This window comes from Brienomyrus brachyistius, chromosome 18 (assembly GCF_023856365.1).
Source record: "Brienomyrus brachyistius isolate T26 chromosome 18, BBRACH_0.4, whole genome shotgun sequence".
Classification (NCBI taxonomy): domain Eukaryota; kingdom Metazoa; phylum Chordata; class Actinopteri; order Osteoglossiformes; family Mormyridae; genus Brienomyrus; species Brienomyrus brachyistius.
The window spans coordinates 1,427,652-1,448,238 of NC_064550.1; positions in this window are offsets into that span (position 1 = coordinate 1,427,652).

Genomic DNA, 20,587 nt, shown 5'->3' on the forward strand with positions numbered 1-20,587 from the left:
AGCAACGGAATTATTTATACGCGTGTTTCCTTTATATTTACAAAATATTATGTGAAACAAGGTTTTCCAAATCTCTGCATTTGATATATATAGTCCCATGGTTAGGATTTTTATGCTGGTGATTTGTATAAAATCTCTGATTCCCACGACCCTAAAACTGAAGAATAAATGTAAAATATGTCTGGCAAAGAAAATCGAAAAAATATATTAGCTAACAAATGCTGTCGCCGCCATCTTACAAAGCAATGCAGTTTTTAATTAAATATAGCTGCGTTACGTCTCTTTGTTTAGATTATTACATATTTGATAGCACTTTTATATCAGCCAAAAGGTCGGCTTTTAAAATGAGACTAGACTTCACATATTATGGCAGAGAGCAATGTCAGTCATTGAAATAATCCACAAGAAAAATACATTTTTTCCTTAAACAAGAATAGTACACAAACCTGCCAAATGGAAACAAAAAAGTACAATTAAAAATGAATTAATGATGAAAATAGGACCAGGTGAGTATTTGAAGTGTTTATAATATTATATCAATACTTTATATGTAACCTATTTCCACTGTAGCCAGACATATAGATACGTGTTTTGCCTGGTTAAGTCTTAACCAGTGTCGGCACAGCTGGAAGTCAGAATGAAAAATTCTGGATAAATATGTTTGATTTAGATACAGACTGAGCAAACATCATCAAATACTTTTCACTTTGTCCTTTATTTATTTATTTTGCGATGTATAAATAAGTTTGCTCTATTTCAATTTTCTACAAGTACAAAAAAGGTAAATATAATAGGATAAAAGCCTATATCCTCTTGTAATATTCGGACTAAGTGGCAAAACACAGGTATTACTGAAGTTGTGCGTATATTTTCTACGATAACGCAAGTTAAATGTCGGGGAAATGGCCTGAGCTTACAGACCTGTCGCGTCGGAAGTCCAAGTTCAAGTTAAAAGAGGCGGTCACTACGTCTGTCCAGACGGCTCAACAAAAGTGAGAGCCATTAATTAGAACGTTTTAGCCCATAGCTTGTTGTTACATTCCATTCTCTTTCTTGTCTAAATCAAAAAGGTTTGCGAAGGTTATTAACTATTTCAATGTAACATACCGAGATATTTAAGAAATATTCTTGAAACTTTTCTCACTTTTTAGTCAGAGGAAGACTGGACTATTTAGCGGTTGCATTGCGTCGCCGATGAGGTAACTATACTTATAGGTTGAGCACATACTTTTTAACGTTTTTAAAAGATGGAACCGTGGATGTGTGACATATTATACTTGGCATAGATTGACAAATTGGCTGCCTGCCAGGGAAATATACACACATTCGATGCGATCCATATCAATTGTCTGAACTGTTAACTGAACGTAGACTATACTGGAAAAATATATTAATGATTTGCAGATAAATTATACGAAAACGAGAGTCATACCGAGAGAAAACAAAGAATCAATTCTGTCAATTACCTTTCATTGTAAGAAACCAAATAATCGCATAACTACGCACTTGCGTTACGAACGTTGAGGGAGAGAGAATATTTGTTATTGCACATTGTGTAATGTAACGGATTTGAACTATCCAGTACAACCTATGATCTATCTATCTATCTATCTATCTATCTATCTATCTATCTATCTATCTATCTATCTATCTATCTATCTATCTATCTATCTATCTATCTATCTATCTATCTATCTATCTATCTATCTATCATGTATCTTTTTGGAAGTGCCTTCGTCTACTCAGGTTTGAATATACGACAGTATTACATAAGTACATATTAATTTACCTATAACATAAGTATATTAACACAGTATAACATAAGTTTTATGAATTTATTGATTTATTGAATGGTTATCTGGTGATCTTTAAGGCTGGTTACCTCGGTGAGTACATGATACCTCCGGATAAAATAGGTTTTTTAGTAGAAAACCGCATCCAGTGTCCTGTTACGGCGATATACCCTTTTCAACTTTAATAATTGGTTGTTCAATTTGCTACAAAGAATCGAAGTTAGAAAGTTGTGTGTCATAATTGAACACCGCCTTTGTGAAACATTTGTGCAGTTTAAGAGGGTACAACTAATTCAAAAACATTACACTTTTCCAGAACTGATCGCCTTCTCCATTTGAAAAAGGAGAACATAAAATGAAAGAACATTAAAAGTTTTTTTTGCAGTGTATTAATGCAGGAAGAATTTTCTGGCCCATATTTAAAGTAGTGGAGAACGCGGCCTTATATGCCCCGATATTTTGTGCGCTTCCTTTGTACATCGCTTAATCTGAATACTGTATCAGGGATTTCATACAGTTGTCATTAATTGAAAATATAAATGTACTTGATGATGTGTAAACAGACAGAAGAAAAATATATGGAAAAAACAATGACAGTGAGTCCAGCGCTGGGCCTGCAGTGAAAGAGAACTTGATGGCAAAAACACATTTTGTTTTACAGAAAAATCACATTTATATGAGATAGAATGCACTGTTGCTTTTTCTCGGTGAATATTACCATTAAGTTAAAACACAAATTAATTTACTTATCAGAACCTGAATGGAAAACATTATTTCGGGTTATGTCATCATGGGGAAACTGTTCAGTTACTGTACTGCGGTAAATCGAGGTAATATACAGTTTATGCTTCACTTGCGGGGGGATATGATGAGCTGAATAATTTCATGGTGGCTTCTTTTGCACCGTAAAGCAGAAACGCTTTATTAGCATGTTTGCCGAATTGAAACTGCGGTTCCTTATAAGGTTCATATCATATAAAATGTTGTCACTTTATCTCCCTAAATACATTTTTGGTGTTTTTTCCCTTTTATGCATTTTAAGGATAAAACATATAATGCCAGCAAAGGCACTGAAACACCAAAAGGAAAAGGATTCTGCTTTATAACCTCGACGCTCATCCTGCCTGGAGACAGTTCTCACTAGAAGACAAAGGACTCTGGAATTTAATTTCATTTAATTGCATAACATAGATATTCGGTCTTGGGTATGAGCATTAATAACAAGACCTCCAAGAGAGCAGAGAGAACATGCAGTAAAAATCCATTGTTAACTCACGCCTCTCAAATAGCAGTATCTATCTATCTATCTATCTATCTATCTATCTATCTATCTATCTATCTATCTATCTATCTATCTATCTATCTATCTATCTATCTATCTATCATCATCATCATCATCATCATTATCATCATCATCATCATCATCATCATCATATTATTATTATTATTATTATTATTATTATTAGTAGTAGTAGTAGAAGAAGTATTAGTTGCGCGCTTTTTTACATACGAGTATTCTCCCATTGACTTGTCTGGGGTTTACGCGCGCTTGGGCAAGATACGCACTTTTGGCAGAGAAACACGAAAATATGGGCGTGTCGCATGTAAATGATCCTTAAGCGCAGCAGCTACTGACGTAAACGCACTTAATTACGTTTTCCCCTAAGCGCACTGGAGGGCTGTAATAAGTCATGCGCCACTGCATTGCCAAAAACAATATTGAAGTTTTCAGAAAGTCGAACATGTAACACAACCAAACTTTATATATTATACATTTAGAAATAAATGCTGCAATACACAACGCATATGAATAATTACCTAGTTACATAAGAACTACAAAGCATAATAGCATATAGAAATATATTGGCATCTGCAAGTATATTGATATTATAGGCTAGATTCAAGTGATGTCTGCCTTCCCAACACTGGCCAATTAAAAAAACTGTTTCAATTAAAATGAGTAAAATAGATTCAAAGGAAGTAGTATGTCCTCAGGAGCATAAGCTTCGGTGCATGTCGGCCTACTTGCTCCCCTGTGAGAGCAGGACAGAGAAAAGTACAAAGACAGCCGACCAGGAATATTCCACTTTCGTCTTGAAAGTGAAAGCTTTGCATGTTTCTGAGTGATGCTGAAATGCTAATCTGTCTTTGCCGACTCCATTTTGAACCAACACAATTTGTCCCGTATTTTTGCACACACATTTTCATAAATACCCTTGGTCAGGAGTCCCCAACGGAATTATTTGACCAGGACAATTGCCTAACTGGTAACCATTCTACGCTTAATAGTGTATATGTGTGGGTTTTTAGTGGCAGTGACTAGCAAGTGGTTTGGAATAGTACATTGCAGTCTACACCGTAGCACATAAGCTTGTTTGGACTATGCAGCTGATTGCATTAATGTTTTATCAACAGATAAAACAAACGGAAGAAAGCCGAAATCCAGACCTATATGGATTGCTTTATTGAAAACCAAGTGCGTCATTTACACAAACTCATTACTGTAACATATTTAATTTTTTCTAGTTTTTAAAATTAGATTGATGACAAACTCATATTATGTTATTGTCAAAAATGTTGATTTTGCCTCTGTTGTAGTGAATAGGTATCATTATATTATATTATATTATATTATATTATATTTGTAATAAAACTAGGGCCTATTTCATCTAATTCAAGATATAACTACTAATAATACTACTACTGTTATAATAATTCATCACTGTGTGTTTGCTTCTCTCAAATATTGTAATTAATTATTATTATTAATTATGGACGGTAAAGTCAGGATAAGAGTAAATTTATTGGGTGGAGGGATAGAGGTAGTACAGTGTACATGGTCATATTCAAGTGTGCTCATGTCGCAGAAAGACAGAATGTGCATGATCTCATCACATGTAAGGCTTACTGTTCTCACACAAAGAAAGATCTTGTGTATGACAATCTCACATTTAATAGTTCTCTGCCACACACAGAGAGTTTGTGTACGGAAACAGCATCGATAAAAGTTAGTGCTCATTCACAAAGAGAGGTCAGATGTGACATCATCGTGTTTAATAGTCAGTGCCCTGACAAAAACACAGTGCGGCTGTTTATGACATCACCACATGCACAAAGCCACAGAGAGAGACAGGCAGTGAATGGGTGTCTGGGGCATCACCTCTGTCTGTGACATCACTGGCTCTACAGTGAAGTCAGCTGCGGTGTTCATCAATAACCTTATTTTAGCAACGATCAAAACCCATTTGAAAAAACCCCTGAGTGTAAAAATATTCATACATGTTTAAACCTCATTTACAGTACAGAGTGGATTTAAGCCTGGAGCATATTCCAGGCGGCACAGGGCAGAAGACCACCCCCGATGGGATGCCAGTTCATGGTGGACTCACACACTTATTATGGGCAAAATCAAGATCCCTATGTGGCCAACCATATATGTTTCTGGACTGCAAGAGGACTGTAGTATTCAACACAAGGAGAACATTCACAAATAGAAAACTCTGGCTGAGATCTGAGCCCTCAGATCTGGAGGTGCCCACAGTAAAAATATGAATTTGCGAAAAAAGTGAAAGCACATTGTAGTGAACCATTTGTTTGTGCTTCAGCACTTCATGGCTAACCCCAATCATCAATACCTACTTCAAAAAAAATTGAAGGCACAGACTAAGCAGGCTTTCTGCCCTCATTACTCACCATCATGGCCACGGCACGAGCAGGATATGAAAGTACAGATATAATGGATAATTGTTACCAAGTGTTGGGTTTTGTTTGATTTTGTCCATGAGCCATATTCTTCCATTAGGCACATATGTGACGCATCACCACGAAATGAGTCTTATGGGTGTATTTCTACGAGTGTGACTTAAGACTCATTTTGTGGAGACGGGTCACATATAATATCAAAAAAGTGCGTAGAAGTTACACGCTTTTGAATTACACCTAGGCCCAATCCCAGTGTCTAGACTCACGGACTCACAGACTTTGTAGCCATTTCCAACTAAGTCCTTGAGCGCTTAGGGCTGCTGTCACGTCATGAAGTGCACGACGACTCTCTCAGAGACACTTTGCGCCCTTTAAGCACAATTTCCATAAGTCTGCATTTCTGCAAACACAGGGATACCAGGGGATGCCCGGAAGCATAAATGGTAAATAAACCATTTCCATTCATTTTTGTTTAATGATGTTGTTTTGACAAAAAACGGTATATTTGTTTATTTGACAATTTCCTTTCTATCTATAAGGTAAGATCCCGGAGCAAATTAGCCTCAGATTAGACAGTTGGTCCCCAAAGTGCCTTGATCATGAGAGTGAGAATCCTAAATATAATGTTCCAGACTCATGACAGTACGGAGCATGTTTTGATGTTGTCAAGGTAACACTGCAATATGTCGTCCTTTTCCTATTTATACAATTTTGAGCCCTTGCAGCCTCTTGCACTCAGTCACTTACCAGGTGATGTTAGTTAAGTCTGTGAGGGTTCAGGGCTTTCGACTGGGGGGACATTGGGATAGCCCCCTATGCGCCCATCCATAGGGCAGTCAAACCACCACGCATAAGCCAAAGAAGAGGGTGCAGCTATGCAAAAACTCGAATCCGTTCATCAAGCAAGGAAACGGGGTGAATGATTTTGGCAACAAGGAAAACAGAGAATAGTTACTTTTTAATTTATAGTATGAACCTATTTGAAATCCACGTATTTTCAATTGAAAATGAAAGCGTGGCAGAGAAGCCTGCTGCACTTATATTTAATCATTGACATGAATTGATTGTGCAAAGACTGATATTATCTGAATGTTTTAGGTATATTAAAATTATGGTTCAGTTAGTTATCCCATGCAATTAAGTCAATAAAGCGTTTAGCTGAGCATTTTGACTTAGGCATATTCTCCCATTTACATAAGTGTGGGTTTCTTCGTTATACATGAAGGAACCCCAAAATGTGGGTGTGTCACATGTAAATGACCATTAAGTGCATTTCACCACTGACTTAAATGCACTTAAGTGTTTTTATCACTATGTGTTCTGGAAGACTATAATATGTCAGTGCGCTACTACATGACCAACCCAAATTCAGTTTTCAGAAAGCAGAACATATATATGACTTTATAACATCATACATTTAGAAACATGTTACAATCCAAAAACAATGTGAGTAATTCATATAATTATATAAGAATTATATAATACAATACTAGATAGAAATATGTAAGTATTCTATATGATATGATATTCTATATCATTCTAAATCCATAGGCATCAGTATGGAGTTGGTCCCCCTTTGCAGCTATAACAGCTGCCACTCTTCTGGAAAGGCTTCCCATAGGATTCTGGATTGTGTCTGTGGGAATTTTTGCCCATTTATCCAGAAGAGCATTTGTGAGGTCAGGCACTGATGTTGGATGTGAAGGCCTGGCTCACAATCTCCGTTCTAGTTCATCCCAAAGCTGTTTCATGGGGTTGAGGTCAAGACTCTGCACGGGCCAGGTCTTCAACACGAAACTCACCCAACAATGTCTTTATGGAGCTTGCTTTGTGCACTCGGGCCCAGTCATGTTGGAACGGAAAAGGGCCTTCCCCAAAGCCTTCCCACAAAGTTGAAAGCAAAGAATAGTCCAAAATGTCTTGGTATGCCGAATTATTAACAACTCCCCGCATTGGAACTAAAGGGTCTAGCCCAACTCAATACCTTTATCCGTCCTCCACCAGACTTTACGGTTGGCACAATGCAGTCAGGCAGCTAACATTCTCCTGGCATCCACCAAAGCCAGACTCGTCCATCAGACTGCCAGACAGAGAAGCGTGATTCATCACTCCACAGAACACGTTTCCACTGCTCCAGAGTCCAGTGTTGGTGTGGTGCTTTACACTGCTGCATTCGACCCTTGACATTGTGCTTGGTGATGTGAGGCTTGCATGCGGCTGCTCAGCCATGGAAGCCCATTCCATGACGCTTCCAGCACACAGTCATTGTGCTGCAGTTAATGACAGAGGACGTTTGGAACTCTGCAGTTATCGAGTCCACAGACCTTTGGAAACTTTTACCCCTCTCTGTTATTTTACGTGGTCTGCCACTTTGCGGCTGAGTTTCTGTTGTTCCTAAATGCTTCCATTTTGCAGTAATACCATTTGCAGATGACCATGGAATAGCTTACAGGGAAGAAATTTTACAAACTGACTTATTGTCAGTTTAAGGTGGTATACTATGAGAGTACCACACTTGAATTCACCAAGCTCTTCAGAATGTTATGTTCTTTCACAAATGTTTGTAAACCTGACTGCATGGGTCAACGCTTGATTTTATACAGCTGTACCAATGGGTCTGAATGAAACACCAGAATTAAATGCTTAGGCGGTATGTCCCAGTCCTTTGGTCCATATAGTGTATATACAAAGTCATTATGCAGGATTCAAATGACATCTGCCTTGTCAACATTCCTGGCATTGCTGGCCATTCCTCCTTTCCCTCTCTCCGTCTTAGGTCCTAGTCTTCCCTGGTGTGCTTGCTGTGTAGTGCAGTGGGATGAATGTGTGGCTCGGTCTATAAACCCAGAGTTTGTGGGTTTGCGGGCAGCAAATCCCTGCCTCGCCTGTTTTGGATTTTGCTTGACTTTTATCCCCAGTGCTTGTAATTTAGCTTTTTCCTCTTTCCTAGTGTTTATTTTCTGTCTTAGTTCTCCCATTCAAGGTTCCCCCTCCTTGTGTTACGTTCTGGTCTTTTTGTACTGGCATTTGGTAGCATTTCTGATGTCTGATTAGTGCTTCCTAGTTGGTTAACCTTCCTAGTCCTGTAATCTCTCCCTGTTCATTAATTTCATTTGCATTCCATGTTCTGTTTAATTGGTTGGTAGGTTAATACTTCTTTCCTGTCCCTCGTTAGCGCAGTATGATTTGTATGTTTAAGTTCTTGCCTTGGTTCATTTCCCCAGAAGGTCATTGTGTTACATTGTGTCAAAATGTGTTCGGTATATGTGATTGTGTGAAGTTTCTCTGTATGTTCTAAGCCCTGTTTGCTTTTAGAGTCCTGCTGACTGTTTCCAGTTCCTTTGTTTGTGTTATCTAGTGGTTTCTTTAGTTTATTGCTGTTTCCCTATTTGATTTTTCCCACCTGCGCCATGCCAGGTCTGCAACATATGCAGTTGGTTGCATTATTTTATCAGCAATGCATTATAACAGAGTTGCACTGAATGAAGAGGAGGAAAAAGCCGAAGCACATGGATTTGTTCGGAAATGTATCATTCTCATTATCCCTTTACTAATTATATTATTGTCTGAAATGTCGATTTTGCCTCTTGTAATCGTTTTGCAGAGTAAAATAATTGACAATGTAAAAACAATTGAAGGAGTGAATGTACATCTTACTGTGCAAATCGATTGTCTATTGTGGGTTACTTGTAGTGAAGCTGAAAGATTTACAGACATTTTATCTAGTTTTGTGTTATTTGATCATCTACGATTTTTATCAAATGCATTTGAAAGAAATTTCTGAAACGAGACAAACGATGACAGTTGTACAAAACCATTTGCATATATGTACTAAAACATTTGGAAATTTGTGTGAAGCAATGAGAAATGATGTTCTGCTTTGCAGAACTGACATTATGGTGTGGGGATCACATTTGCTGCTTTGCAAATGTTAATTGTCATTTGAGAAATGTTCTGATTGAGAATAACTGTAATTCAACACTAACTAATTCATTGGCGGAATTATTTGCTTTTGAGATATGAATTACAGATTTTCTGCTGTTTTGAGAAATGTTCTCATAGTCTTGAGAACGTTAAGCATGATTCATGAAATGTGCCAAAGCAATTAAGAAAAGCTCTAATAAGTTCAGGTAATGTCAATTGCTCCACACAAAATTCAAACACTGAATTTCACAATATCATTTAGTTTTTTGTTGAAATATTCTCATGTTCATGAGAATGAACAAGTATGAGAATATTGACCAGCTACCATCATACCTTTATTTTGAAAATAAAAGGGTTTCTGCAGATGTTCACAGTGTTAATGAAATAGTCCATGATCCACGATTTGCTTGTTGCCAGAATCATTAGCAGCGTAACCCCATTTTCTTGCTTGATGAATCAACCAGGCAATACTTCTTACATGGCCACGTCTTTTTAGGGTAAGTGTGGTGAATGTGGCCATGCTGATAAGGGGAGAATACGCTTAACTGTGTAACCTTTTAAGCGCTTTTGCTGAACTTTTTAAGTGCTTTTTTGACCTGCGTCATGGAATCGACTCCTTAATGAACAAAATTAAAGTAGTTCTTTGTTGGCTCTTCTCCACCGTCCATGTGACAAAAGATCCTGTTAACAGGAGCATCGATTCCACGTCCTTCAACGATGAAATATATGCTATATATTATTGTCATGTCAGACATATTGAAACAGTAGTGCTGGAGTTTCACCCAAGTACCATACAAATTTAGGAGAGTGAGGGGGGATGGGGGCTTGCATGTTGTCACATGGGCACTGGCAACCCCCAGAACTGTCCCTTATTTATATAGCACTGTTTTAACCATGGCGTTTACAAAGTGCTTTACAGACGTTTAAAACAAAGGAATTATAATAAGCATATTGTCATGTGCTGCCCACCATGTCTGCCTGACCCTGCTGTCCCTCCCCTCACATGGTCTGATGGACCACACCTGATATGTGTTGCCCATCTTTAGTCCATGTTTTTAAGTGATTGTTTGTCTTGTCATTGCTAGTCTGGTCATTAACGTCGCTCCTCTTGTCAGCCTGTTTCCATCCTCATTGTGATCCTCTCCTTTTGTTTCCTCATGGTCCTGTTTCTTTCCAGTACCTGTTTGCTTCATTTTATTTCAATAAAACCCCTCTTTGCTTAATCAAAAATGCCTGCCCCTCGAGTGCTTCATCCATCGTATTGTGACAGAGTGACCAGCCTCCCAGAAATTCCCGGCAGCCTACACCCTCTGCTCAGGCTTCCATGCCTCCCTGCACCCAGCAGACCAGATGCTTTTGGTACCTCAGACCCCAGGGACCAAAGAGGTTACCAACGCCAGGAGGACCAGCTCCCTGGCGGAAGTGTGAGGAATAGTCGAGAACAACACTGCTTAGCCTGCCACCTCTTCGCCACCTGATGCCAGTCAGCACGCCACTTTCCTAGAGCCCGCAGTGGTCCCGTCGTGTGCCAGTTCTCCAGACCCCACTGCACCCCACAGCTCACCATAGATTCGCCCACTGGCTCCTTGCAGCTCACCATAGATTCGCCCACTGGCTCCTTGCAGCTCACCATAGATTCGCCCACTGGCTCCTGGCAGCTCACCATAGATTCGCCCACTGGCTCCTTGCAGCTCACCATAGATTCGCCCACTGGCTCCTTGCAGCTCACCATAGATTCGCCCACTGGCTACCACAGCTTGCCTCGGATTTGCCTGCTGGCTTCCCGCATCTTGCCACAAATTCACCCACTAGTTTGCCGCAGTTCATTTGAGCCACTGCTGTTTCCTGTCACAGGGGGACGACCATGATCAGGTGAGGTCACTGCCACGCCTCCATAGCTTAACCGCAGTGAGACCACTTCCATGCCTTTAGTCTTTGCCTCTGTTGTGTCCCCTTGCCCCGTCTTCATCTGTACTGTGCCTCTGAAGCCTGTCTTTGTTCCTGCTGCTCCCCAGAACCTGCCCCCCCCTTGCCGGTCTCCTTGCAGCCTCTGGGGTTGCCTCCTCATCCCCTGCAGGTTGTCAGCAGTTCAATGCCTGACTCTCCAGTCACCACCAGTCACATGCCCGACTTTCCTGTCGCTGCCAGTCCAATGTCCCACTTCCCGGTCACTGCCAGACAAGATTTTATTGATCCGGAGGACTTGGAGTGGGACCCTCTGAACCTTGTCCTGTGCCATATTCCCTGGGCCTCTGCCTCAGCTTGATGCCTCTGCTGACCGGTCCTAGGACTTGAGGCAGCCTCCGGTGTCAGTTGACGTCTAAGAGAGGGGCTGGGAGACAGGGGCACACCATCCGTGCTAGCATGCCAGGCTCCAGTTTGCCCTACGTTGCCAGCCTGGCGACTCTCTTGCTGAGACCCAGAGGGAATAACCCTCTGCTTTCTCCTGCTCCTTCCCTGCTGTCCCCTCAGCACATTCTGGTCCCATTGGCTCTCTGAGGCCCTCAGGTCTGTGGGTCTCCCAGGGTCGTCGCTCAGCTTCTCACTGTCTGGAAGACTCCATGGATGCCTACAAAATGTTCATCAAGCCTCAGTCCCTGTCCCAGTGCTTTTGTTTCGGCCCGGTCTGTGTCCCCAGTAGTTCTGTCTTCTGTTCCTACTCCTGTCTTAGTTGCCCCTCTACTTGTTTGCCCTGTCGTGGGATGGTCTGTTCTGATTGTCTTTATCTCAGTTTCTTCTGCTACCAGCTCCCCATTGATACTGTATCCGGGTCATGTCCCGTGCCTGGTCTGTGTTGTCTGTATGGTTTTGTTTGTTGGTCTCTCCTGCTGTCCTATTGGCCCCTGGTCCAATCTCTGCCTGTTCCGTCCCCTTTGTCATGCCATTTGTCCGGCCCTGTCCTGCCCTCTGACCTCTTGTGGTGTTTGTGCTGTGTGCCTTGTCTGTCCCACCATGCCCTGTCCTGTTCAGTGTGTCCTGTCTGTTCCCCGCCCCATGTGTCTGCCCTGTTGTTCAGTCCCCTTGGTCCCCTCCCCTATTCGTCCTTTATGCCTAGAGGGCACACTTTGGGGGGGGGGGGGGGGGTTGTGGGTTGGCTGCCACATTCTGCCCACCATGTCCGCCTGACCCTCCTGTCTCCTCCTTCACGTGGCCCTAATGGGCCAAACCTGCTACTTGTTGCCCCTTCTTCATTCATGTATAGCTGTTTGTTTCATTGTCACTATTCCGGTCATTAACATCGCTCCTCTCATCAGTCTTTGTCCTTCCTTATTGTAGCCCTTTTGTTTTGATTCCTCTCAGTCTTGTTTCTTTTCAGTCCCTGTTTGTTTCATTTTATTTCAATAAAACTCCGTTCTGGTTCATTAGAAATGCTTGTCCTTGAGTCCTTTATTCCTCATATTGTGACACATATAAGGAATAACAATAAGCACAGAATGAGCTAAATGCAGAATAATTTTTTTTAGGGGGTATAATAAAATATAATAATAATAATAATAATAATAATAATAATAATAATTTGATGTATGTCATGTTACCAAAATAAAATATATCCATCTCATTTGTTTAAGCCTACTTTACACATGTGTGCATGGTGCAAGTTATCACATGCAAAAATGTTGATTCAGCTGTCAGAAATGTTCCTTCAGTTGTGAAGTATGAGGGAAAAAATTGAGATTTGATTAGACAATAAAATTATAAGTGGCTTGTCACCAACCACAAGAGCATGTTTCTTTACTCACTGCAGTGGTTGCTGTCTGGGACGACATTCCAGGAGATTTTTGTAGATCTATCTATCTATCTATCTATCTATCTATCTATCTATCTATCTATCTATCTATCTATCTATCTATCTATCTATCTATCTATCTATCTATCTATCTATCTGTCTGTCTGTCTGTCTGTCTGTCTGTCTATTGGGGACAGGGGTCTGCTGATAATGGGGGGCGTGCCCCTCCCATCCCTCCTATTTCCAACGTTCCAGTATGCAAATGCCACATAAAATTAAAAGGCAATAAAAATCATTCAAAATTGGTGAAAGCACACAAAATGAAGCCCAAAATAAAATATTTCATTGTTTTATATGTGAATATGATCAAAACAAATATGTTATGCAGCATAGCACACACAACAGGAACAGCACAGCGTCATTCAAGGGAAAATACTATAGACTCCCCGAGAATTTGTGCAGGCACTACAATCCCGTCATCCACATGCTCAGAACACCCTCCATAACAGTCTTACACCTCCCCACAGCTACGGTTTGCCAATTCAACACTGGAGTTAACCACAACTTGCAAAGAGGATACCTGCTGTCCCCCAGTAACCAGTCATCAGCAAATGCACCATCCTTTGCCATCTGACACACTCCAAAATTGGACCATATCAAGTATCAAAATTAGCATCATGTTTACTCTCTCCTTGATAGTTGCATGTCACCTGGACAATTAGGCCAAGAACATTGTTCCACAAGCGCAGATGGGATTTGAGAGGCTGGGTGTATATTAATAGGGTGAAGGATTCCATCCACTCAGGGGTGTTGGAGAAGCATGGATAACATGACAGATTTGGGGTGGGCAAAATCCCCCCCTCTGCTAAATCAACTGAGTGATTGGAAGTGCCAACCCAAACAGGGGGTCCAAGGTGACATTTTCTCACGGGGGCCAAAACGTGTAGCTGCTTTCCTGCATCCACTGCAGCTACAATGCCTGGTTTGCCTGAAATGGCATGGAAATCAAATTTAGTGTCATGCAAGGCATCCAGACTTGCATACATGGTCACAGATTTCAACACAGCAGTCGATGGCGTGCAGGAATCCACAATGGGACTGAGAGCAATATTCTGATGTGTTCCTCTGTTCATTCATCCTGTACCAGAGCCAGGAGGCTCATTAAATACTGGCACCAGTATTTCTTTCTTTTACTGAGACGGTCCAAGGATTTCATATCTGCCAGCAAAACAAGAATGTTGAATTGAAATGGAAGAAAGTAGTTTAATTCATTTCAGTTCAAGGAAATTCAGTGAAATCACACAACACAGGAATGTCATTTAATCTAGCAAAAACATAAAATTATGTTATAGATTTACTTTCTAATGGTAGATGCATATACTGGCCATATATATGTACTAGATAGTAACTTTATATTCGTATGACTGTAAGATAATAATTGTGTACATTGGGTTTATGTCAGCCCTCTAATCCCTTTTCCATGTGCACATATTTCTTGTTTTTGCATATTTAACTGCTTACGCGTGTTACCATTTGTGAGGAATCTGCATGCAGTAGCTTCCTGTTGGTTGTCAGATGGACAGGGTTGTGATCGCGTTACTTTTCTGACTGTGTGAAGTGTTTTTATACAAAATCACAGTTAAATTATTTATTCTATATGTCACACTTCAAACGTGGCATTCATTATGAATAGCAGTGAAATGCACAGAGGAAATGAACTGTTCAAATGAACTGTTCAAATGAACTGTTCAAATGAACTATGTTAACATTATGTGTAAGTTACAGTATATTTAAATATTAAAGTGCATTTTTCAGGTGCACCTACAACATGTATAAGAATTTATGTGAAATCAATTCCATTGTAATTCTACTTCATTATATTCAAATTCGGATTGCGATTCTGCACCGTCTTTTCAACCAGTTTCATGAACTGAATTTGAATTTCAGTCATTCTGAATTCATATCTGAACGGTGTATAACCTTCTGTATAGACCTATTGAAACTGCATACAGGTGTTAAAACAACGAGCCAGATTTGCGATTATTTATAGCCTACATTATAGTCCTACATTGCAGCATTGATCTATTATTATTATCATCATTGCCGTTGTCATCATCATCATCATCATCATCATCATCATCATCATCAAGTTGTGCAAAATACAGCGTCTATGCGTTTTGTGATCTGTTTTTGGCGATCTCTATGTCAGGACAGCATGCAAAAAAAAAAAATAACGACGCAGAAAATAAGGAGTGGGTCGGAGCACTCGTAAATTTAAGTGCAAAATTACAAACTACTTTATTTAGAAGGGGATTTCAGATATACTCGCTAATTAACGATGCATTTTAATTGCTAGATAACGAACTACTTATCATTACGAAGCTTCCGGGAAACCCACCCCAGGTAAGGTATAGTTGGGCTGGGGAGTCCCGCTGTATGTATGCAAAAGTGTGTAAGAAAATGCGGGACGAATCGTGCCCATTATTGATTCAAAACGGCACAAAGACATTAGCGTTTCACCATCCACCCATGCTTTCAGAGTCCGTCAGTTGAAGTACATATAGACAAGGGGACAATATTCTTGGTCGTCTGTCTTTGCACCCTTCTATCTGTCACATTCTGGCGGGAACGCAAGGTCATGTATTGCGGTTTAGGATTGAGAGGATACATGTACTACTTCCTTTGAGCCTTTTTTTTCCAACTGAATTTAATGAAAAGACTTCCTTTCGCTCCTCCCCGGCTTCCCGTGGGCATTTCGAGGTATAAACCGGTGAAGACCAAATTATAAGGTGCTGAAATGGTAAATGGGAATGGTATTCAGCTGTTATATGCGAACTATTCTGTATTATGCCATGGTAACTGGACGAGGATAGGTGTATAAAAAAGAAAGAAAAACATTAACGGTGACATTTCACACATTCTGTTAAGTAAAATAACGCACTATTGTTATTTACATTATACTATGACGATGCAAAAAAAAAAAAAAAAAACATTTTCAGACCATTCTAAACGTAAGTAAATAATACTTTTAATAAAATATTATTCAGGGGCTCGGTATTTTATTATTTCTGCAGTCCTAAATCCCCCAGAACCGAGATGCGCGGTATTTATACATTTTGTGGACAACAAATATACAGAGAAAAATTAATTGTTTGCTGCAAAAATCTATCAATAATACAGGATTTAGCCTAGACTAAACGTCATACAGACAAAATGCTACTGAAAACGGATCTATATAAATGAGGAGGAAAAGTGAATGAGGCTTCAGTGTCAGTCCATCCGGCATATCGAAACATGCAGTTTATTGTCTGTATACACTTCCCTGCACCTCTGTTTATTTAAATTGTTTGCACTATGTCATTGTTGTTGAGTATTTTTTTGTACTATTTTTACTCTTTTATGTATCCCCATTCTTTATTATCCACTATTTATTGCTCATCTGTTATTGTTCTGGCTGTTTGATGCTCCGTAGAATCGCAATTTGGTTTCTTTCAACGTATATGAACTTCCTTATATCTTATTCAGCATCGTCAGTTTATTTTTCCAATTTCAACGAGCTCACTCTACCCCCTTTCTTAATAAATAGATATTGGAACGTTGAGTTACGAAAGATTTAGGAGACAAGCAGAGTATATTCTTGATCTTAACCAGTGGGCCCTTGTACTCTTCATTTTTAAAAATAAATTTGGTCGCGGTTGTGATGTTTGATTTTTAAAATATGAATAATGACGATTGTAGGCATTGGGCAATAGCCTTGTTTTTATAGAACTTCGAAATGCGTTCAGCCACGAATAAATGTTCGCAGGTGCAATAACAATGGTAAAAAGTTAAAAACATTTTGCATATTCTTGTGCCCTAGTGTCAAAATATATTTATAAAGAAAAATTAATGTTTTAAATTTCAACGACCACACAATTTTTGCCATTTATCATGTAAAACATACTAATGCGCACCGACATGCAATAAGAAATACATTACTAATTTAAAATAAATGCATACCATTTTTCTAAAATGACATTAAATTGTGACCTATAGCCGTAAGTGGAAAAGGAATCCGTCTTTTAATGCATTCAGCTGTTTGCGAAGAAATCAAACACGCAGATCTGTTTCACATACAATATAACTTTTTTTGACTTCAAAAATATAAACAAAAAACGAATTGATTTTAGACCATCTTTTTGGTACACTAAATACACCATGAAAATCACGGTGTTACCTCTTTATCCCACATTAAATAAACTACTTCATAGCATGACTATTACTTTAGAGTGATGTATTAATTATTTTAGTATTATTTATGTAATTCATACAGGCCTATTTATGTGTGATATACTACTATAGCGTAAAAGAATATGCTTCAATAATTCTGTCAAAATGTCACCTTTTTCAGTTTTTCAAACTTATTTGGTATGCCTGTATGTAAGATATAGGTTACATCTGCCGTCTTATGCTTTTATAAGACCTATTATGGACAATCATTTGTATTTTTTTCCAGCTGGTTTCTAGCTGCCGTGCTGGGTCTCTTTTAGATAACGGCCAGTCTTAGGAATGAGCTTCAGTCTCCAGCAGCAGACCAGCCGGCCTGAGTGCGCACTGCGAGGCAGCGACTCGCTTTATCGTGGTGGTGAGTCGGAATCACGCAGCGAAGCTAAGTGACTCTTATTTGACAACAGGGAGCAGCTTGGACTGGAATGCGGAGCACGATCGGGTGGTGGTTACTCATTTTTTACTGCAACTTGTTTACAGGTGCTGGTCAGACTCACAACATCTGTCATGCACAACTGAGCGGAAGAAAGCGACCAGAAGATGGATATTCGCATACTCTTAATCCAGCACTAAATGCTTCTGCTTTTTAACTAAAACAATGAGCTATAAGGTCTAGAGGCAGTGAAATTAGATTACGCCATTCATTTATTATACATGCCGAGGAACAACTATCTGTTGATTAACTCGTAAACATGGTAGCCAGATTAGACCAGATTTTGAGCACGAGTTCACCTTGTGTTTATCCCGAACAGCTGAAAAGTGTACTTTAGAAAATAACTCTTAATCGTTTTTTCGTTTATATTTGTGGGAAAGTCCCACTGACTTTAATTTTAACCCAGTGAATGATACATAACCATGGGAAACTTAAAATGCAAACCCAATGACAACCAACACATCGCGGGAAATGTCCTGCCAAGAACGTGTAGTGTGTGTTACCCTACATTTTGCTGTATTGGTCTATGTTAGTATTTTCGGGGAGCATAGGCCTAATCGCTCACGTGCGTTATCTTTTCCGTGCCACACGTTACCTCCACATGTCGTTCACAAAATACTTATTTTAATAGGATATACAAACGATCACACGGTCCAGGAGGTCCCCAAACTCCAGACCGTGGTGTCTGTAGCTTCGAGTGTCGGACGACCGACTGCCTGCGGCTCTGGGCCAGGCTTCATAGGCCTAATTCCCAACAAACCTTCGTAGATACCTACATGCAATCTCACTTGTACACCTAGGCCTACTTCTCATTACTTGCTTGTGATTTGGTTAGGAAATATATATATATATATTTATGCCTTTTAACTGTAAAGGTATATTTAGGTTTTCACGGGCAGAGTCCGCATTAAATAGACGCTTAAAGCGTGATCAACATTGTGTTCCAATACCACTCCTGGACTCTGATTTGAATCGGCCTAATAAAAACAACAATTCTTAGTAGAAAAGACGAGTTTTTACATTTCATTTTTTTTTTTATTATTTTAATCAAGACACCAATCCTTCCTCGACTATTTGTGAAACTGGCGTTTAAATCGTGCACCAGAATGAATACAGACGTTTAACATTGGCCTATTTTAACTCACCTCCGATATTTGTACACCTTATTTGGTGGAAAATAAAAAGCAACAACAACAGTAATACTATTAATAATAATAATAGTGCTGATGGGGCATGTTATATTACTATATTATTACTAAATTTATACATTTTGTCTAATTTATTAACTGAGCTAGTAATAATTATCCGTCGAGTCTCCCACACGCTTAAGCGCGTTTATTTTTTAATTTAAGCGTATTCTCCATCCATTTAAATGCAGGTTTTATGTGCATTTAAGTTAGATACGCGCTTTGAGCGGAGAAATACCGAAACATAGGCGTATCGCATGGACCCCAATATATATACACAAAGGCCAAGTCATGCAACTTTAAAAAAGCAATACTGCAGTTTTCAGGAAGCTAAACATATAATAAAACGAAACTTTCTAACACGTATGCCTATCACACATTTGGAAACCGTTACAATCCAAAAAGAATGTGAATAATTCATAATATAATATAAGAATTATACAAGAATTATACTTGTGTATACAAGTATACACAAAATATATTGCCATGAGGTAGGATTCAAGTTAATCGGTTGTGAAGTAAAACAACAGACAATACAAAACAATGGAAGAAATGAACGTACATCTTATTATACAAATTGATTGTCTATTGTGTGTTACTTGCAGTAAAGTTGAAATATTTAAAAACAATTTATCTACTTTTGTGTTACTGCAACACTTAATCCAAAGTCCGTGCAGTAGGTATATCGATAAGCCACACGCGTATGGTGTTTCGCAGTTAAGTTGATCCGGGTCTATTGTCTCGTGCACTTAAACCAAAAAGCGCGGATGAGAAGCTGGGGTGTCCACGTGCCGAATAAAATGAAGAGACTCGAAGAAGGTTTGTACATTAATCATGATAAAAAGAGATTTTTATCTATGCCAAAATGATGCTGCGATAACCGTGTGCATCTACAAACATAACGGAAATGTACGTTTATAAAGGAGCTTCGACCCAAAAACTAGCAGGCATAAAATTGTTTTTCACCATACTTGCTGTACTTGCCTTTAGTTCCTTGACGTATTTTATTGCTTTAATTGGGGTGTTTAATATATTTAATATCCCATTTTTGTTTGGATGAAAGTTGTTTTGCTTACTCACCCGTTTCATAAAAGTAGAATACATATAAGCCAAAGTACAATTTTAAATTGAAACTTCTTTATTAACACATTCATTGAGTTACTGGGTGATTGAAATTAACAATTTAACAGTTCGATGTGCGTAGGACTTTATGGAGAGCCGCACAAAATTATGCAACTGTGAATCAAATTTCTACGCAGAGATACATACGTGAGATGGGCGCTTAATTAATTTCGCTTTTATATGGATAATTAACTGGGACGACTGTAAAATAATTTGCATGGGTAACGCATTAAACGCTTGAACGGCACTTACTTGTTTGTCGATGCCAATGATTTATACGCTGTTTGTATCCCAAAGCCACCAGCTTTGGGTTTTTTTGTATTTTGAGATGTCACCGTGAGACTTTGAGCGTCGGTCTCTTAAAATCGCACGGGTCTCCGAAAACACACCACGATGTAAATGAGCTGGGGAAAAAAGCAAACATTTCGGGAGC